The 17,785-nt window shown below is 31.2% G+C and overlaps 1 protein-coding gene across 2 annotated transcripts in view; it reads right to left on the bottom strand.

The window, feature by feature from the left end:
* The window catches only part of LOC113378034 (protein NDNF), a 71,453-nt gene extending 57,043 nt beyond the window's left edge, over positions 1-14,410 (bottom strand). For both annotated transcript variants that reach the window (XM_026618542.1, XM_026618543.1), the window contains exon 1: positions 14,165-14,410. The gene's annotated coding sequence lies outside the window, so the exon portion shown is untranslated. The remainder of the gene's footprint in view (positions 1-14,164) is intronic.
* Positions 14,411-17,785: the final 3,375 nt, after the last annotated feature.

The following is a 17,785-nucleotide window of genomic DNA, read 5'->3' as shown; positions in this document are numbered from 1 at the left end:
AAATTAGTATCATTTCTTGGCGTTTGCCAAAATTGGAACTTTCATCGACGTTTGCTAATAAACGACTGAACAGATTTCAGAAAGCCAATCGATGTATTTCGATAAGGATTCTTTTCTCAGTTTTGTGCGATGATAGAATGATAGGCGTCCACATTTTAACTCTAGATTCTGAATCGATTTCAAAAAATCAGAAATAGTTTGAAAGATGTTGGTTGGAAATGATACTGATTAGTTTTAGGTAAATATCTACCGGGCCCTTATCTTGAAACTTTTGAAATTTTTTTGTTTGTTGATTTTTATGAACCTGCTTACGGCAATAGATATCATGGTCTTATAAAACATACTAAAATGTTACGGCCCTACGACAAATAGTTTAATGTTAAAAAATTCATCAAAGTTTGAAAAGATATCATAGTCAAAATTTGTATCAAAAGTTGCTTATGTGATGTGATGAGTCCAACATTATCAATTCATTAAAATTTAAAATAATAAGCTACAATTTTACGACATGCATGCACGTGCGTGTGCAATATAATAAATGTAATTACAGTTATTTAAAATGTGTTTGAGAAAAATCTATTCAAAATCGCAATGTTTAGATTTAATTGAAAGCGATAACTTAATTTTTGGAATAAACAGTTAAAAATTTTAACTAAATACCGTAATCATAAAAGCAACTTTTCACACAAATTTTGACTGTAGTATTTTTCAAATTTTGATGAATTTTTAAAATTAAACTACTTGCCGTAGAAACGTAAAATTTTAGTATGTTGTTCAGGACCATAATATCTATTGACATAAAAAGTCTCATAATTTTTTTTTTGTAACAGTTAATTACGAAGAAACAGCTCGGCCGATCTTTGTCCAAAACTAATCAGCAGGACTTCCAAATAATCTTTCGAATAGTTTTTGAATTTTTAAAATCTGTTCAAATTTTTTGGCTGAAACAAGGACGAAAAATTTTTCACTTTTCTGCTAATTACAAAAACAAACGGCTAAGCCGATCGTATCAAAAATCTAACCCACGCGAGTGCTTATCAAGTTTCATTTAATGGTTTTTAAATTTTTAAAATCGACTCAACCGTTTTTGAGAAAACGTCGATGAATTGTCTAATTTTGACAAACGCCAAAAAACGCGACACATTTTTTAAAACCTTTACGAATTTTCAAAGTTAAATGAGTTGTCGTAAAATTCATAAAAATAGGCGAAAAAAAAATTCAATAGTTAATTACAAGAACACGTGCCAGCGAATCTTTACGAAAAACTAATCAGTATCTTTTCCAACCAATACCTTTCAAACGGTTTTTGAATTTTTAAAATCGATTCAGAATTGCGGGTTAAAACATGAACGTTTTTTTTCACTTTTCTGCTATTTACAAGGAAACGGTTCGGCGTATCGAGATGCATCGAATGCCTTTAAAATTTTTGAAATCAGTGTAGCCGTTTTTAAGAAAATGTCGATTTACGGTAATTTGGTAAACGTAAAGAAAACATAAAATTAGGAATCGATTTTTTTGATGAAAACATATACTACTCCTTCGGGAAGTTATTTATTGGAAGTGTATGTATCCATATTAAATAGTAAACATATGTGCTAAATAAAATTTCATTTTCATAAAATTGAAATTTATTATGGTGATAATAACTGTTTATAATTACGTACATACCGTTGATAAATCACAGAACTTACGGTAATATTAAATAAATTATAATAAAATAATAATTAAAAAAAGGCAGGCCAAGTAAAAGCTCAGTAGCGTTCTCGACTCACACGCTGGAGGAATTCGGTTCGAATCTCCAGCAATACCAGAATTAATAATATAAAATATTAAAGTAGATTAAGAAGTAAGAAAGCAAAAAGAAGTTTAGTTTAGAAAATGAAAATAACATATTGAGAAACAAGAAGAAGATTGAAAATTGAGTAGAATTGAAGAAAGAAAATTGAATGGAAGATTAGGATATAAGAAGAGATAGTATATATATATGATGAATGTATAAGAAATATATATGTATTTAAATAAGAATTGTATGGAATATGATAAAAAATAATATGAATAATGTAGGTGGCTAAAAATGCTGTAAAGCGAAGGCCAATAAAATTAAAAAAAAGAAAAAAACTTGATAATATAAAACATAAAATTTAAAAAGCCACAATGTAAGCCATTTTCATTTGAAGTACAACTCATGTCGATGGCTCTTTTATTTAACTGTTTACTGTATAATTGTCATATTATACTATTAATAATTACTGTAGATTTAATTTACATACCCTTATCTCTCGTTTTACACGGAAGATAGATTTCATAAAAAACGTGTAATATGAAAAAAATACTTTTACATGGAAAAACCGTGCTAAATAAAAATCATAATAAAAAGCCTTATTTGTCAGTTAATATGGTGAATAACCAAAAAACTAGTGGCGTATGGCATCGTGCCTTAAGGCAAATTGCTGGAACTTCCCGTACCGTAACGGAATGTTCGAGGAATATTAAATGTTTTCAAATAGATTATTATAAATGCTGTAACATTGTCTAATATTTATAAGAATTGTATAAACTGAACCACATAGTGGAAATTATTTATTTAAAGTATATAAGTGAGCTTTGAAACTTTAGCCAGAATTAAAATTGAAATCTGAATTATTTTTGATTAAAAGAAGTGAAATATTTACATCAAACATTATCCAAAAGAAATAGAAGAAAGCAGCAAAAGTGTTCTGAAAACTATTAGAAAATATATTAGTACATTGTTTTCTAAAAATAGTAGACCAGATTGCTAAGAAATGTAACATGAAGTCGAAAATTTGTAGTTGGTATATTTCAACATTTTGATCCTAGTTGGATAATAGCGTAAATTGTATACAGAGAGACGAGGAGTATAAAATTTTTTAGGCAAGTGTTTTTGTTTTAGTAAAAAAAATCAAGTTTTTATCAACGTTATCCATAAGTTCGGCTTTGTGTCGGTGAAAAACTTGTCAATTTGTTTTTTGTGAAAGTTACGAAACAACCAATATATTTGTTTCAAATGAACATTTTAGACTAGAATAATCGGTAAACAATGTGAAGAAGCCGATTGAAGTATATTATTTATGCATATGGCATTCTGTATAAATATTTAATATTATTCGTTTTTTTTCGTATAATTTCTTTCAGAAATTATATAAAAATATATTTAGATAATACTTCCCAAAAATTTTTTTTAATTTATGTACATTAAATAATGAGTCATTGTCTGAATTGGATAATAAAATAGATAAGATTTGTGGAGAAATCAAGCAGGCTAGACTTGGAGGAAAAACAATTGGACTTGTCATTTTTATATCGAAATATTTTATAATCAATAAATTTTATATATATTTTTATACAAGTGGAGTTTATACTTTTATATTCATACCTACTCCCACATTGGTGACCCCGACGTAATAGATGAAGACAGAAAAGGAGCATTTTTTGAGAATTTAAAAAATATAGATTTTGATGCAGCACCATAATCACTGGTCTTCAGCGACTACTTATAAGGTACGTCCAGTCCTCGGGTCATCGTAGTTAACGCATTCACTACCTGATACCGGACTTTCGTTGGTATACCCATTTGGTTTACCCAGACTTCAGTGTTTATTGCTGACACAAAAGTTAATTCTGAGCCTAGACCTTGGGTCATGAATTGAATGCACTATCAAATGGTCATTGAAATCGCAATTCAACCTCTTCTTGTCCATTAACTCACCAAATCGTCTTTTGATGCATAAGACTTAAGACTGCATCTTGTCAAGATGAGATGACTCTTTTATACGCTTTCCTTCGAATCGCATCCAATTCGAGAATTCGATGTATGATCCAAAGGACTACAGAAGTCGACAAGATTATTTTAATCATTGCAAAAATTTATATTCTCACAGAGCGCCATCTGTTTACCTAAAATATTGTTGAAATAAAAATTAATACAGTAGATCGAGGCTGAATCTTCGAAGTTCACCAATAGATCAAGGTTCAGAAAATTCACCACATGATTTATATTCAGAACCATATGCTGAGTATGAAGATGATGGAAGGTCGAATTACTACCACACGGTGGATCTGCCGACGAAACTGTCATTTATTCCATTGGAATTACTAATTGACCTTTGCTTTCCCACCATATTTTTATAACGTGTTTCCCTGTATTTTTTAAACTGCGAGGTCAACACTGGGCAGGGAGTGTGTGGGGAAATCAAGCAGGCTAGACTTAGAGGAAAAACAATTGGACTTGTCATTTTGATATCGTAATATTTTATAATCAATATATTTTATATATTTTTATAGAAGTGGAGTTTATACTTTCATATTTATACCTACTCCCACAGATTTTAATTGTAGGTCAATGTGACCGCGCGCGGTTTGTATGGGTATACACGAATTGTCGGTAGATTTAGTGTTAATATTATGCGATGCGTATAATCTCCACATTTGCGATTCGGTTCTGTCGTCGCGCAGGGTACTCTATATAATTATACAGTAATAATCACAATGTTACCGAAAGGTAATCCAAGCACACGGGGCATATATCACGTTCAAATCAAAGTCGCCGGGCACGCTAAGATCAGCCAGCGGCTCCAAAATAACGAAAACACGTTTGTTTTCTCCCACCCGCACCTCTTGCGTGACGCCACGGTACGCATCGGGTTCCGATAGCCAATAAATGTCAAAAACATACAAGATAAAAACGGTTCAATCGATAACGTTCGTAATAAATTGAGACCCACAAATCGCGATTACGAAGGCATTCTTTATCCGTCGAGAAAATCAACAGGCGAAGCAGAGAACCATCTCGGTTCTTCGCTTCTGCTAAAGTAAAAGAAGTGCAAAAGATTTTTCAAAACCACTTTACATTGGCATATCTGATATCACACAAGTTGCACTGTTATAGTTAGGATTATTTCACCAAAATAAGTAGTCGGAGGGGTCTAAAAATTCAGTAGCGATTTATTAAAGTCATAATATAAGCACTTTTTAAATGCAAGTCGAATCAGAGCACATTCGGTTTTGATCCGAAAAATGTGTCGATACTCCACCATTGCGAGAATTGTCGATTTTGTCAGATAGCTATAAAATAAAAACTAGTAGTCGGAGGGGTCTAAAAATTCAGTGGCGATTTATTAAAGTCATAATAAAAGCACCTTTTAAATTATTATTATTACTGTCGGCTTTCTTTCAACAGTATTTTAGCTACATAAATTATTTTATTTATTTTAATTAACCTTCTGTGTTATCGGTGTATTTTTACATGTGTCTGTATATGTTAACGCTTAAGGCTCAACCCTGTTCTAAATCATTCAAATATATTCTTTCAAATATAATTCTATTTTAACAGGATAAGAATTATAAAACCTAATCCTTTATTGTAATGTATTCTGTCCCTTGCAGACCCTCAAATATTAACACTTCCTTCCAAGAAACTACTCTTTCTTGAACTCGATTCAAACAAATATTAAGTAAAGTAAAAAATTTATTTCGTTTTCCGCGACAGAAGGCTTTAGTTACAAATAATTAAGGAAGTCCAGATCACAGCTTCACCAGTGTACCCTCGTTAAAAAGTTGACACTTCGAGCATTATTTTGATAGTGTAATCAAAGAAATTGGTCAAGTAATTGAAAAGTTATTTATGTTCGAAAATGGAGAAAACTCATGAAAAAAATCGCTATATTTTGCAATATTATTATGATGGAAGAACGCTGCGCAGGCCAATGAAAAAAATTATGCTGTATAAAGTGAAGTTACTTTATTAAAATCTGCTGCTCGTAAATGGTTTGATAGTTTTTGTTCTTGTAATTTTGTTGTGAAAGATATGCCACGCTCCGCTCGTCGAATCACTAAAAAACTTGATGAAATTTTTAAAAAGGCTGGGCAAGATAAATAAATCAGCTCTGTCGACATTAGGTGGGAATTAGCCATTAATCAGAAAACAGTTTTGAACCAATTAGATAAAGCTAAGTACAAAAGGAAGCTCGATGTGTGGGACCTTCATAAGTTGGGCGCGGAGAACGCGATAGACCAAAGCAACATCTGCAATACGCTGTTGAAATGCAATGAAATCTGAAAGATTTCATAACTGGTAAGAAAAGGTACCTTATATACAACAATCAGAGGCAAAATAAATAATAATTTGGTGATGATAAGCGACGACAAACGTTTACAAATCAGAGTTACAAATCAGAAATGACACTGAAAAAGGTAATGGTGTGTTTGTGGTGCGTCTGGAAGGTAATCGTCAATCGTAAGCTACTTCTAGTTGATCAGACCATTAATTATCAATCATATGGTAAGTCAATAGAGAGATTACGTCAGACAATTGAATGAAAAACGGCATCAGTTGAAAATATTGTCTTCCATCATAACAAAGCTCGACCGTACTCTTATTTGATGACCTGCCAAAAGTTGCAAAAACTTAGTTGAGAAATGTTTCTGCATCCGCCGTATACTCCAGTCATGGCTTCCTCTGATTAATATTAATTCCGATCTCTGTAAAACTATCTTAATAGAATTAAATTGATTTCAAAAAGAGCTTGCAAAAGCACTTTTTTCAGTTTTTCAACCAGAAACCACAGAAGTTCTTCACCGATGGCATTATGGCTACACTCGAAAAGTTGCGAAACATTGTCGATATTAATGAAGCATATTTAGTGTGAATAAATTTATTTTCACCCTTGAAAACACCTAATGAGTTTTACTAAATAAACAAAACAAACTTTTGGCTTGACCCGATATAAATAATATTATATAAGTAAAGTTAGTAGGGTAGGGCGGGGCTAGTTGAGCAACTTTTTACTTAAACGGATGTAGCTTCTCAATGAAAAGTCTCAATAAATTGCTATACGGCTTAATGGATTTGTTGTTTATCGCTTAACAAAAGTGTTAATACTATTTTATGGTAATAAGTAAAATTTAAAAGCTACAGCTGTTTGAATGCAAAAAGTCACGTATGCTCAATGTACCCCATAGGTGAGGCAAGTTGAGCACTAAGAAAGTATAATGAAATCATAGGTTTAATGTCGATAATAATGCAATAAAATAAGTTTTTTATAACCAATTCTATATTCATAGTCTTTATTGACAAAGAATACAAAACTTATAGTAATTTGCTTTAAATAATTAACGAAAAGTAGAATCAACAAAACAATATCGTATCTTAGGAATTATTTTACAATTATATTCAGTATTTTTGTTTAAAATCATTATTTCTTTATATTATTACTCATAGATTTAGCTTAAATCTTAAAAATAATAAATTTCTGGAAGTTATTGGTAATTGTCTTAGTGACAGAACAAGTTTAGCAACTATGCTCAACTAACCCCAACTCGGAATTTCAAAATAAAAGTGAGTTTATGAAAAAACCGTGAAAATTATACGCAGAATCTCTGTGCATATTAAAAGTACTATAATTATGTGGGAGAATAACATTTACCTGATTAAAAATAAATAACATTTGACTAAACCAAACGAAAACTCGTGATGAATGACTTTTTTACTTTTTGGTCTCAAAATAAACAAAACGCCCGTCAGCTTCACTCATTTGTCCAGCGGCCACTAGCGATCGCGGGATGTTTTTTTCTCCCAAAACTCTATCTTTCCGCCATATAATGCATAAACGGAGGGTGAATAGTTTTCGAGATATTTCGATTGCTCAACTTGCCCCTATGCTCAACTAGCCCCGCTCTACCCTACTTATTGCATTTTCAGTGATAATTGATGATCGTATTATATACCATATATGATCACGCGCAGTAAAAAGTGACTGTTAGGATTCAAAGAAATACTAGGATACGATTAGAGTTTATTTAAAAAAAAAGCATTTTTTGTCATTTTATATGTGAGCCTAATTAGCTATAGTGGTCCTATTTTTTATAAAACTATAAGTAAAAACAAATACAAATCAATGATATTCCTAGCTTTATGTGATTTGAAGACTGGCTAATTTGCTACAGTTTTGAAATTTTTATAAAAATTTGTCGAAATTACTATCTTTATGGTTATATTACTATTGATGACCAGTTATTTTCGACTAGTGTGATGTAAGTCGGAATTATTCGGTCGAATAACATGAAATTGCAACTAATTACGAAACAACATAATGATAATATGGAGCGATTTCCATCAATAATTTTTACTATAGGTAATTGTTTTCTTACAATATGAACCTATAATAAGCAATTATCGAAAAAAAATTCATCTTACCGCAGCGGTTTCCAACTTGTGGGGCGCGTCCCTTCAGTGGGGCACCAGGCTGTCCTAAAGGCGCGTACAACTGTTTCCAGAATATTATTATCAAAAATAATCCAACATTTTTAGAACGTTGTTAAAAAATAAACAAAAATATTTAGCTTTTATGAATATTTTTATATAATATTGCATATTGATTTGTAGTCCCCCGATAATATCAGTTGAGTTAAAAAAGGGGGGGAGCGCAACATTTTTTTATATTTGCAGGGGGGTGCGATGCAAAAAAGGTTGGAAACCGCTGTCTTACGATGTAGACTTAGCGACCCAAGTGGCGAGAAAATTTGTTACATATTCTAAGTGCTGCGGATGACTTTACCAAGTTTTTTTTCAATATCGTTGTTTTAGCTCGCACAAATGCCTCGATTTGGTACAATCAAAGCTAAATGTCTCGAATTTATTCTGAACTGCTTTTTCTGCAATAGCACTAGGCGCCTGTTTTCGAGAAAACCGTGAACAATCAGAAGAATAAAAAAAAATACAAAAAAATATTGCTTAAGTCTAATACAGATGTTTGTCTCCATAAGAGGTTTTAAAATGAATACTATAGAAACAATAAAACCATCAACATTTGCTCTAAATAATCTAAATGCAAAAAAATGCGCGCGGAATATGTACATTGAACTCACTTAGACATGAAAATGAGATGAGCAATGACTAAAAAACCGCATTTATTATGTTTTTTCATAAAAGTTAATTGATGATAATTAATTGTATGTGAGATTTATTTCAAATATAACTTCCATATTTAATACACTCAAGCAGGACGGGTTATTTGACCCGCTATAAAAGGAATAGGTATACGAAAAGCGTGGGTGCGATTAGTGTAAATATAGTGTAATTGAAATGAATCTCCTAGGTAATTCCTTTAGCTAATTTTGACTAGTATTTAAAAAGTACACTTATTATGACTTTAATAAATCGCCACTGAATTTTACACCCCTCCGACTACTAGTTTTTATTTTATAGCAATATGACAAAATCGTAAATTTTCGCAACTCGGAGGTATCGACAATTTTTTTGGGTAAAAAACCATGATGCTCTGATTCGACTAATATTTATGGAGAACATTCGTTATGACTTCAATAAATCGCCACTGAATTTTTAGACCCCTCTGACTACTAGTTTTTATTTTATAGCTATCCGACAAAATCGACAATTATCGCAACGGGGGAGCATTGACAATTTTGGGTAAAAACCGAAGTTGCTCTGATTCCAACAAAGTTACGAAAGCCAACAGTAATAATAATAATCATACAAATATGTAAGTTTAATTTCGGAAATAAGCAAACAATATACAAATTGCTATTTTTACTTAAAAACTTATTCCAATAGCAGATCTAATTGTAAGTCAACTTATACAATAGCTTTATTTATTAAAGCAAGTATAAATGAGGGGTAAATCGGGGCTTAAAGGTACGCGGCTAAAAGGGTCATAACAATATCTCAAAAACAAGTTAAGTTAGGGTTTTCAACAACAAAATTTGAAAGTAGAGGGAAAATGACGTATTATCATCAAACCAAGTAACGTCGCTGTCAGAAGATAAACGGCCATGTTTGAAAATCTATAATAAAAGTATTTTCCTTTGTTGTTTAGTTTTCTTTTTGGTTATGCAACAACAGTGCTCCTGTTGTTTAGTTTACGAGACCTTAACATAATTTTAAGTGTACGTTATTTAATTGTTCCATAAAATGCATTGTTAATTGCAAGTTAGATTTACCAGATGTTCTTATGAAACCTCTTTATTAACTAACATATAGATGGGATGAAAAAGACCAACTAAACCTCAACTCTGGCAAAGACATAAAAAATAAAAATAGTAAATAAAAATTAAAAATTGCTTAATAAAGCAATTTTACAAGAAATAAATTGTTATCGCAAATTTTCTGATAAAAAATTGTGACAAAATATCAAATATAACCTTGATCTGTGTCATCTTTGTAAAAAAATATGCCTATGAAAGTCATATACTGTATTAGTTGAATATTGTAGCTAATTTCCTAATCGTTTTTCAAAATTAGGAATAAGATATTGAATCTGCTTGCCGCCTGGTTATACTATTTATTCCGCCTATAAATAGGATACATATTTTTGAAAAACACATTTCTACGATCATGAATTATCTGGGTGTTTTACTGAACAAAGAAAAGTTGTTATGTTATTTGTTGTGATATTATTGATTTGGTTTACACAACATAATTGCTCAGAGACAAATTGCATTATTGTGCTCCGCCCTACCCTACCCTATGTGGTAATATTATTAAAGAATTAAATATAATATTATATTTAAAAATATGAAAATTTTGCTTCAAGTGAATCTTGACAATATTTTGGGAATTTGCATCACGAAACTCAAAGTGACGGTAAAAGAAATTATTATCCGAATCCAATTGAAAAGAATCTACCGATTGATATGCGATATGTCTGCTCAATACTCATGTTTAGAATTAAAATCGGTGCTTAGCAATTTTTACCGAATCTTATATAATGAGTTTAATGCCACTATTGTTTGTTAAATCACTGAGATAACCATGTGATAGTGATTGCTCGCAAATTGTGCTTCAGTATAAGGGCATTTCCGCAAACGGCCAATAAGTCAATGCATCTACCTCTGCTGAACATTAATGAACGCATCGCAATATATTTTAATACATTTTGCAAGCAAACTCACATCGGATTACGATAATTATCGTCGGTGCTAAATTTGATACGATTAAGGTACTACATTGTAACAAACCGGTTCGCAATGTATAATTAAACAATACGATGTACCTCCAAGCTCTTAAATTGCATGGATATAATGTTATCGAGTTGCATTAATTCTTTTAATCTTTTTATAACCTGAGAAAATATGCGATTTAAAATTTGTATAGCATTTTTTTGGGAGGGAGCATTACATTTGTTTTGAAAATGCGGCGCGAAGATAAAACTGTATATGGATGATTGATGTTCCCACATCAATTGCATATTTTATTGAATCGCACACACTTTGCTATCTTATATATAAAATTCTTCCGTGATGATGTATGTAAATATACTCCTCTTAGACGATTATTCGGATTTTGATAAATCTTTCTGAAGTTTGTTAAGGAAATTTTTTAGGATGTATGTGATTATAAGAATAAGAATATATAGTAATATTGTAGAAACAAATGAAAACTAGTGGGGTATATATATATATATATATATATATATATATATATACATATATGGGTGTTTGTGTCATTGTGTGTAAGTGAAATTATTATTTGTAATATAATCAAATTATTGTTATTTTATAATAAATTATATTTTAGCCATAGACTTCTCAATGTAAAATAAATTTCTGAGCATTCCACAAACTAAAAATTAAGTTCAGCTAATTTCATGTTTGATCAGTATTATGCATGTAGTTGAATGCCATGTCTTTCTATAAAATACCAGCTGCGGCTTTTATGGCTCCTGAATATTTATAATATATTCGTATTCGATCTGATTATATCAATTACAAGCTATTAAATTTATCAGATGGTGAACGGTGTATCTTTCTCTACGCACTCAGTTTAAGATTATCCAGATACCGACCGATGCTCTACGTACATTTCATAACTGTGACATAAATTTCAATTTGCACGAATACCATTATATTGTAATAAATATAATTACAAAAATCGCGATTACAGCGCATATATACGTAAACATGTACATATACATATTTATTTATAGTCAACCCTCCGTTAACACGATACTCTGGAAACGCGGTGTCATACTACGCGGAGCCGAAAATACGACATCCCTCCTATATAACTAGATATTAAAATGTTACTAATGTAAGTTTTAAATTTATTTTTAATGCGTATTTATGCACATGCCAGATTATGTCATAGCTGTGCACAACATCGGTTTTAGCTGTACAGAACACGTTTCACGGCACATTTTGTTTGATTTAGTATTACTAAAAAATACAAATAATTACAAAAATAAAGTATAACATGTCCCCAGAAATAATAAAAACTATCAATGAAATAAAATCTTCAAGACTGTTTGAACTGACTACTGCGTCGCGTCAATTCATAACGTCTATGTCCTTTTGTCCATACAAATTACATCTATGCAATAACTTGATAATACCGGCCCTGGCTTGGTAACATGAACTTGTGTTATGTAACATTATGTTCACAAATGATAATCATCATTGTTGTTTAGAACAAAGTGTTCTATAAGCTGTCCTGAAAATGCTTATTTCTATGTTTATTATTTTCACGAACGCTATTAGAACGCAATTCATACTAAATAATATTTATATTATATTTACTTCTGAGCACTATTAGAAGGCAACTAAACAGATGTACATATTTTCTAATTGCGGTATTAACACTTTGGGGACGGCTGTCCACCTCAGTGGACAAACAAACTCTGTGAGGCACAGGCTATTTTATAAACAAATACTCAGTTTGCATCGAAAAGTTGAATCAATTACATATAGCAGTGATAAACAGTGTTCTATTTTGAAAATAATTTTAAGTCATTTTTCTTTGCTATATAGTCTGTTTTTTTAATATTTAAAACGACCGCGCTTTTAAATATGGCAAAACGACTGGTAAATTTTGTGAATTAAGCAGTAGTGAAGATGAATTTCAAATAAACATTCATACAGACAAATTTTACGAAATCACTTTTCGTAATGTGATGATGATATTATCCAACCAACAAAAAGAAGTTTGACAAATTAAATGAAGAGCGGAAAGACATTAGCGAATGTGCCGATTCTCCTTCAATAATCGAGTTTGACATACATCAACAAACACCCCGACTACAAAAAACCAAGCAATATAAGACACCCAATCGATTATTTTACTTTATATTTTACAAATGAATTATTAGACAATAAAATAGAAAAAATAAACCGTTTTGGCAGCACAAAAATGAACAAATATACTGACTAATCAGTTACATATTCTAAATGCTACAGAAAGAAAAAGGGATTGTATTGTCTGCTCTACCAGGAGAACGCGGCGAACAAAATTTTATTGTAAAACATGTAAAAATCAACCAGCTATGCATTTTGAAAATTGTTTTGAATGTCACCATTCTTTATAAAAAGATCAAAAATAAATTATTATAAATGTACGTCCTTCAATAACCACAAATTTTTATCAAATAAATTGCATAACATACACTCACGTTTACAGCCAGTAAATTGTTTTGAAATCGGTGCCGTCTCGTAAGTGTTAAAGCAATGCCACTTTTATTTGGTAACACAATCGGATCTATGTTTTTAGGTAAAAACTGATGTTATTGCCGCTTGATATCAGTGATGTATAAACATAATGTGTGTTTTGTTTCAAATCAAATCGTGCTCATAAAAATATAACAACAGCATACATAACAATTATTACGCGAAAAATGAACGGCTGATAACAAATAGATATTGCATAAAAGTATGTCTCCACATCGGTACGAGCGACGACTATACTCGACGACCCAGAATGACCCACACAGCCGGGCGTCGCATTTATAGGACTGCCGATATATGAACGCGAAGCGTACGGACGTTGCATGCCGGCTGTGAGCGACATTTCATGGTTAAATATATAAACCGGTTAAAAAAGTCAAAGTGGTTAAACCCCTTAACTTACGATTCAGATTAAAAAATGTCAGGCCAAAATTGTACAAGCTGGCGCAGTGTTCGTATCTATTTTCTCGCACAGTAATCAGTTCATTGCAAAACTAAAAATAATTTTGCGTTTTATAGTTTCGTATAAATAAATACTTTGTAATACTGCCGATCACCGTACGGGCCATGCCCGTAATGCGTAATATTGCTTCTGGTCCGATCATCGTATTCGGGCTATGCCCGTAATATTTGCGGGCTATGCTCGTCATTGTAAGTAAAGGGGTTAAATAAATAATCAATAGTTACTACATACCTTGCACCGGCATTAACAAATCAATTGTTTTTTGGATTCCATTGAAGTCATATTTAATGACCCTGCGCAGGTAACCGAATTTAAGATTTGATTCATGACAAACTTTTTTATTTTGCAAAAATATACACTTCGACACATTTTAATATTGGTGAACTTTTAATGTTCATGCACTTAACCTCACATTTAGCACACGACAAAAATACATTCAGGTTCCTCACATGCCAAATATAGTACTGGAGAATAAAATTACACTGTCAAATTTGATAATACCAACCGCAGACCTGTATTATAATGTCTATGATACCAACATAAAAGACCAATCTATTACACACGCACTACCAGGGCCGTAGTGTGAAACATTCTAAAATAAATCATTGAACATGAGGTCTTTTCATTTTTTTGCAGTTTTAATAAGAATTAAAACTATTCTAAATTTTAAAAAATGTATCAGTGATATATTTTTAGCAAATATGATAGGTTATAAAAATCAATTATATTAACATTTTTTCGAACTTTTTTTTAATATGGTATTTATTGCATTGCATTAACTTTATTAGTTTCAATTAGCTTCAAAGCGTGGTAACTTGTCTTATCTTATAATATACAGTGGCATAGCTATACCATCTGGAGCCTGTATCAAATGTTTTTGATAAGGTATCAGTATCATTAAAAATCGTCACATTATGCTATTTTTGTGATAACGATTTTCACATGGAAATATGGATAGCAATATATTTCCAAGTAAAAATAGCCCTTGCCCGGCATTGCTGCACCAATAAAAAAAAGTCAGCCCTATTAGATTAAATCTAATAATAAAAAATCATCAAATATGGATGGATTAACCGTTGGGTTACCATCTAAAAGAAATGAGAAGTTTTAGCCCAACAGCTTATAGGACGTAAGATTCTGATTGCCGTTAAAATGTATTAAAAAAAAATTATGCTATTTTTAATTTTAATACATTTGAGATTTTGTAGAGTGCTAATTGTGCATCATCTCTTTGGGGAGAGTACTTGGTAAATTTTAGGAGTCTTTGACTCTGCCGTTCGGCTATAATAAGTTACATATTGTATTTATAGAATGTGTTTGGTAACAAAATACATAAATAAAATCATGTTGAAGTAATTTTATTGCTGAATTAGTGATCTATCTAAGTCTTAAGACAAGCTCAGGTGGGGGGGTCATGACCCTCGTGACCCACCTCCTGGATCCGCCACTGGTATGTATACATTTATATTAATTAAACAGCGGTCAGAGCTTAAGTGTTCTATGAGCTGTTGTAATGAATATATACATTTTCAAATGATTAGTGCCCAATATTTGAATATAGTAATGTAGGTATTCAGTTCAGAAACATAATACTCTTTATCTTTGCCTAACTTTGTATACTTATTTATCTAATTATTGTATGGTATGAAATTAGGCCCTTGACTTCTATTTACTAATTCAAAATTACAAGTTTCTCGTATAATTTTGTTCCGATAATCAATCAAAATTTCTAGGATTAACAACGTTAAGGAAAAGCTCAGGCAGACTCCATAAACAGCAAATAAACCAGCAATATGCCTAAATTTGACAAGTGGTGTAATTTTAAAATTTGCGTCCAGTGGTAAAATATATTTTCTGCATTTTAACCACTGGTATTGAAGGAGTCCAGTGTCCCTAAATTTTGAAAACCTGTAAAAAACATGTGATAAATATTGTTTTTTAAAATAGAATCAATTCAATAAATTAAAGGGTATTCAATAAAATAGAACTAGGTATAAGCGGCATTTGCCTTAATGCAAATTGCACTAACTTCGGGCATGTGATAATAATCCACTCAATATAAGTAGCTATACTTACAAATTATTTACCGCGTGAGCATGCTTAAACAATCTACCTACTGTCAGAAGACCATAGTCTTCAAAGTATTTCTTTGTGAATGGAATAACGACACAACTTCCAAATCTAAAAAATATGCGAAGGTAACAAATTGAATCTTTATCTTAAGCTTCGTTAACTCTTATTTACCTAATTCCTCGTTTATGCGTAAAATGTTTGAATAAAACCATAACTACAATTTTGTTGTAGCATGTTGCTTCAAGAAAATCAACGGAATCGCTGGTAGGACAAGGAGGTCCATTTAATAAATGAGCCCAACGTGGTAACACTTCACGATGATCAGAATCCTAAAGGCAAATTTCAAAAAATTTCAATAAATTTTGTTATTACATACTTGCAAAAGTATCTATTATATGTCTTATTTGTATAAAATAAATCGGTTGTGCATTCAATAATTGAAGTGACAATTGAAAATTAATCACATTTACCTTGTTGGCCAGAATTTATTTCATCGAAATATTTATTATTTAATTATTTTTATTTAATTAACATTTATTATTTAAATTACTTTCATCATATATTCATTTTTACCTGTTATTTTATAATTAACATTTTATTTTATATTTGTTTTTATTGTTTTCACAACTGATAATTTATAGAATAATACTATTCTGATTGATTTTTTAACTTTCCGTGGGGTAAGTTATAATAGTTGACCAAAAATTGAAAATGAAAATTTTGCATTACTTTACAGATATCAGAGTTATACGAAATGTATCAGAGGTTTCTGAACATTTTGGCATACCTTAAAAAATATGAATGTGCGTGAATGCATGTATGTATGGATACAATTTTTTGTCGACGTTTTCAGGAGCACCGCTCAACCGATTTGAATTATTCAAAGGGCAATTAATTCCTATTGAAGCAAAAGTTGATTTGACCGTTTCGAAGATACGGAGCAAAGAGTGCAGAAAATGATATTTAAGTTTTGAGAGATCGGAGTATCCGATTTGAATTATTCAAAAAAAGTTTTCTTGTATTGGCGTAATAAAGAATCGATTGAGTTGCTGCAAAGGCTGGTCCAGAAATTTAGTAGACCCAGAAAAAAATCGTAAAAAATGTCATTTGGCGGTCGAAAATCAGATATTTTGAACCAACCGATATGAATGGGTATAAAACACTTTCAAGATTTTCAAAAAAAACAGTAAAAATTAAAAAAAAATATAAGAATTAAAAAAACTATTTTTTCAATATTCAAATCTTTGAAATGTTTTCAAAATTTTCAAAAATTGTGAATATTTTCTAAAAAAAACTAATTTTACTTTTCTGAGCTTCTAAAATTATGAAATTGCAGTAGGGAAAGTTCCAGCTATTTGCCTTGGGCCACGATCTCGTGCACCACTAGCTATTTCTTAATTGCTCTGTTATCCTATTTAAAATTGAGTAAATTAATGAAAATGTTCGGAAAACACATTTGGAATTTTGAGTCAAAACACAAACATTTTCGACGGCAAGTTATTGAAAATTGATAGGCTGGACTTCAGTAGCTCATAAAATTTTGAGTATGTATAATATTATAATATCAACAATTCATATATTTATACTACGCTTGTTTTCTGGGCTAGATAGCATGCTTAATTTTGTCGCGGACGTCGGCGGCGCTAGATTTCATAATAGTTTTTCAAGCCGTTTTATTCACACCATGCAAAAAACCAAATACTGCTTCCCTATTGATTCGAACGACAAAAATAGCGCACGTTCAAATTCCAATTCAAACCAGGCTTGTTTCGTTGCTTT

This window comes from Ctenocephalides felis, unplaced genomic scaffold (genome assembly GCF_003426905.1).
Source record: "Ctenocephalides felis isolate EL2017-DRISC unplaced genomic scaffold, ASM342690v1 CF-g0.4_SCAFFOLD_01886, whole genome shotgun sequence".
Lineage (NCBI taxonomy): Eukaryota > Metazoa > Arthropoda > Insecta > Siphonaptera > Pulicidae > Ctenocephalides > Ctenocephalides felis.
This window is presented reverse-complemented; position numbering and strand designations above follow the sequence as displayed.